Source organism: Montipora foliosa, chromosome 10 (assembly GCF_036669935.1).
Source record: "Montipora foliosa isolate CH-2021 chromosome 10, ASM3666993v2, whole genome shotgun sequence".
Classification (NCBI taxonomy): domain Eukaryota; kingdom Metazoa; phylum Cnidaria; class Anthozoa; order Scleractinia; family Acroporidae; genus Montipora; species Montipora foliosa.
This window is the reverse complement of record NC_090878.1, coordinates 16,313,774-16,318,773: the sequence shown is the minus strand read 5'-3', so window position 1 is coordinate 16,318,773 and position 5,000 is coordinate 16,313,774. Positions and strand designations below refer to the sequence as shown.

General features: G+C 38.2%; 1 pseudogene; it reads right to left on the bottom strand.

Moving 5' to 3' along the window:
* The window catches only part of LOC137973710 (A disintegrin and metalloproteinase with thrombospondin motifs 16-like), a 42,958-nt pseudogene that overhangs the window by 9,672 nt on the left and 28,286 nt on the right, over positions 1-5,000 (bottom strand).

Sequence of the window (5,000 nt, the reverse complement as noted above, 5' to 3'; positions counted from 1 at the left end):
GGCCATGTTGGTGTACCAAACAGTAGAAAATGAGTCCACAAGTTTTGCATGATAATAAAGTCAAATTCCCAAAAGGCATCTTACTACATTGTTTTGCATACCAACATGGCCGCCGTGACGTCAGATACAAACCATCAAATTTCACCTGAACCTAGTTTAATGGCCGAGCTGCCATGAGCCTCCAGTGGCTCCGCAGTGGTAGAGCATCCGAACTAGTAATCGGAAAGCCGAGTATCTCCGAGTCATCATCGAAAAAAAAAACATTATTTGTGGGTACTGCCAGTACCCTCGACCAAATACGCGACCAGATACGCGTGAAATCGAGAGAACGATCAATATGAATGCACGGACCCCACGTGTCACCCACAAAGGACATACTATTGAATTTCCGGCCTTAGCCTGATGATGAATAATGGAGTATTTTTGCGCTGGCCGACGCAAAAGTTAAAATACAAACAGTGCGTTACCTTAGCTTGAAGAGCCTCGTTCGTGGGTCCCCGGATGTAGATCTCCTCGGCGTCATGATAGGATTTCATGGAATGATATATTTCTGTTCCTGCTGCATAGTGAGTGCCTGTCCAGCTCGGTACAGGGACGTAGTATTTACCAGTTTGGTTAGACGCAATACCTTATTGAAAAGCAAACGTCCTATTAATTAAAAGTCTAATGGAATGATATATGAAATGGCTCATATACTGATATGCTGCAAATAAGACCTTTTAAAGGGAAACTGCGGGGCTCTGTCCCAGGTTTAAATTTTCTTTTTTTTTTTCAGCTGAGCACTTTTTTTACAATACTACGCTTGTACATTTCCTAACCAAATTTACAACAATAATACAACTACAAATTACAGCAGAGATAACTACTTACGCTACTTGCACTACTTAACAAAACGATGCAATTATGAATGCAACTTACAATACTACAATTTACATAATTTACTCTCCAAAACAATACAATTACTTATTTAACTTACAATATTAACACATACCCTACAATTATTTTGCAAATAGAAACATAAGAATAGGAGTGGCACATCCCCTGGGACAAAGATATTTGACACAGCTCATGCACATAGTGGTCCCCATTTTGCTCTGAATTTTCCCAATGTGTTATTTTAAAAGGAATTTCTACGTTCACAAAGAATCTTTTCATTAAGTAAAACGCAGAAAATTTCAAAACTGGGAGAGGTTTTATTTAACCATGAAAGAAAGATGTGGTACTTTGCAATAATAACATAATGATTGAGCGTTTGAAAAATATTGATTCAGGCTTATAGCCGTACAATATATCCCAAGTACTTAAGGTGACATTTTCCAATCTCTTTTCGAATTCGTTCCACCAGCGCTAGCTAATTACCCTTTGCCAAAAAATTTGAATACTGGGGCATTCATATAAAAGGTGAACTAAATTCTCATGAGGGTGGCTACAACGACCGCAGTCCGGAGATGTTCTCAATTTCATTTTGTAAAAATTATTGTTAGTAGGTAGAATGTTATGTACCACCTTATATTGAAAACATCTAAGTTTGTCTTCCATTGTGACCTTGAAGGGTAATTCATAGACAGCTTTAGTCGAGATATTTTGTTCTACTTGTTTCCTTTCTACGTTCGGGGGTTTAAACAATTTCAGCACAAACATTTTACGGTCGGTTTTGGCCGTGACGTTCGCGGACATGAGGTTGTGTCCCTCACGGTTATCAGAAGTTCTGAATTAAGAATTGATTTTTTCCATTCATCAGGGATCGCAGCAAGAATACCATTATAAGTTAGGAAGTTCACTGACAAACCATATTTTCTTTGAAAATCGGGTCTCGATAAAAAGGTTCCTCTTTCGTTTAAAAGATGGTAAATTTAGTTACCCCTTTTCTATACCATGACAAGTAAAACACTGGTTTCCCATCTATTCTTATATGAACCGGTTGTTCCAAATAATTTCGTGTAGATATTCCCTAGTCGTGGAGGGGTTCTTAGAGTGCAACTCCTGCCAAACAGTCAATATATCTCTGTAAAAACTTGGCACGCGTGAGGTCAAATTTAAGTCGCGTGTGTCAAAATTACATTCAAAGATAAATCGACCCCCGTATTGAGCTGTAGCAGAGAAGAAGACGGAGCACCATTTACTACCTTCAGCTTCACAAAGGCGTTTGACCCAGGCTGCTTTAAGAGATTTACCTAATATGGTGTAATCAACCATATTAACACCGCCTTTGTCCACAGGAAGAACTAATGTTTGACGTTTTATCTTATCGGGCTTGAAGTTCCAGATGAATTTGAAGCAAATATCATTAACTTTTTCAGCGAAGTTCGGAGGCACTTTGAGAACAGACGTATTATAAACTAACTTAGAAATTTTAGGTTTAAATGTTTACCAACGTTATTTGACGATCTTTTCATTTAAAAGAGATTTTGTACTCAAAAGATGTCTGAGAATGAAAACATTGGATATATACAACCCGTGTTACACTGGTCAGCAACGGAGTCGTGACGTTGAATCGTCAAGTCATTCGTTTTCAGTAGCAGTTTCCAAACACCGTTTTTGTCGTGGCTTTTCTGTTTCTAAATTCTAGCTATTAAATATAACTTCACAATAGAGTGGTTTTTAATTGAGTGCCAAAAGTAATTAGCGAATTGCTTTGGTTTATATTACTTCACTCAGTGACTGGTTCAAAGTTCTCGCGCCAATCAGAAACCAAAACCAATCATGGCTCGCCCGTGCACATTTTCCCGCGCTTTGTGTCGGCTACGTGCAATTACTTCGAGTTTTTATGGGTTTACCGGATTGTTTCCATCATTTTTGATTGGCCAAAGTAATTACTTTGGTTTTGATTTTACGACATTCAATTGAAAATCGCTCTTAAACTCAGTAATGAAGAAAAAAATTGCGGATTTAATTTCTGAACAAGCTTGCAATTTTCAAGATGGCGGAACTCCATTTCCATCGATTTCTGTTGTATGAAAAGATTTAACCTGAGACAGATGGCAAGCATCCAAAATAACTTCGTTTTTACCCCGGAGTTCTATTTTAACATAATTACACTCAAGAAACTTTATTTCTTACTCAGGAAATTAATTGTGTTTCCCAACTCATGAATCCAGACATTTGTTGCTCCTTGTGGAATTATTACCATCGTGTCGCCATTGTATTGTCCTGAAAAGTGAAAATACCAAGGCTAGTTACTAAGTGGTTGCCTTCTCTAATTGCTTTTTTCTTTAATAGGAAGCGGAAGTGGAATGGCAACTGACTAAAGGAGTTGGATTTGTATGCGTTTACACCATGAGTTCATTACCCAAGAGTAAGATTTACCCAAATTGACTAAGTCTTCATCAGTTTCCGAAAAGTGTTTTATGGGAATAAAACGTTTTGTTCCAGGTATTTCTATATCATTTGAATGCGAAGGCTACATTATAATGTAAATACATTATGCAAAGAATATTAATCCTGGGAGATTTGAATTGGGCACAACACTGAGTTAGCCGATTTGATCTACAGTTTATTTTCTTGAAAAACCTGGTGTAAAAGTAGGCACTTTTCTGACGCTGTTGGGGACAAACCTGATATTACATTGTTACTATTGGGTAATGGCCTCTTGGTTACTCCTAACTCGAATCTCATCTACCCCTCCATTTTGTAATTCTTAATTGTCTTCCACCATTATCTCACTCAAGTCTTTTCTTTCCATACACGGCTCCACAAGCTTCACACTTTCAATGCCGTCACGCAAAAATATCCTATTTTTCTTATGGTTAATTTATAGCCCGTCCTGGGCGATTCCGAACACTTTGTCGGGGTAAAACTGCTAATTTGGCAGTTCATTGAAGTTAATGAGAATTTTGTTCATTTGCCTCACAGAGGGATACGGAACTGCCGAGGAATCAGTAGGGACTTACCATTAGTAAAATAGGTTATTCTCGGTCAATTCTTCTAGAGAAAGGTGTGGAATGTCAAAGACGCAATTGTATATTGAAAAATATGTACTTAGACATCAACAGCGATTTTCACCATTCGAAGTTTCTGTATGTTTAAAATACTCAAGGACTCGGTTGAAGTCGTAATCCTCATGCAAACATAGTGTTCGAGAAGCTGTTTTCCCCACTTCAAAACTGATGGATTTCGCCAAGAAAAAGGTATGTCAGAGCTCTTTGAGGCTATTTAATAGTAAGTGAGTTTGCTGCTTATGCTACTAGGTTACTTTTTTTGTAATACTGAATCGAATCTCTCCCTTTAGTGAACCTGTTGAAGCGGCTGAATAATAAATGACTTATCTAACCGGCGGAAGCCCATCCAAGTTTTCGGATCGCGGATAATGAGAAGCTGAGGGCGATTCATTCATAGAACGGCAAATTTCATCTGATCAATCGCAAACGTTATCGGCCTTAACTAGCATTCATCGTGAATCAGCCATGTTTTCTCCCTTACCGTAGGTGCGATAGTCCTTCCTATAAGTATCCTCTGATAAGATACACGAGCTACCATTCCCTCCGCAATGTAAACATCGATCATAAACCTTTGCAGAGCCCAGTTTCTTATCGCAACCAACGTTCTACGAGTTAGAAAGAAAGTTAAATAGGATAAGCTCATTTATCAAAAAAATTAGAGATAAATCAAAAATATTATACTACAGCAGAGTGTATATGTTGCCAGTAAAATCTGTTCTCAGGTTGAATCCGTTTTTAGCTAGGTTAAATTGGTGATCCTAAACCCAAGTGTGTGAATATAGAAACCGATAAGATGATAAGAAACATAAAATAGGAAGATGTGTTGAGATGTGTAAGACAGAGATGAGGGAAGGTTTGGGTGTTTTAATTCGGCCCTTTTTGGGGGGGGGGGGGCTAATAACTGCTTTAAACTAGGTACGCAGCTTACTCAGCCTATATAGGTAAAATGACAGAAATGAGGACCACCAACTTGAGGACGGACTTTACCACATACACGTTATGTTCCTCTGTGAGGTATTACTGACCAAACGCATTCTTAGATTATAAGGCTTTCTCTGGATT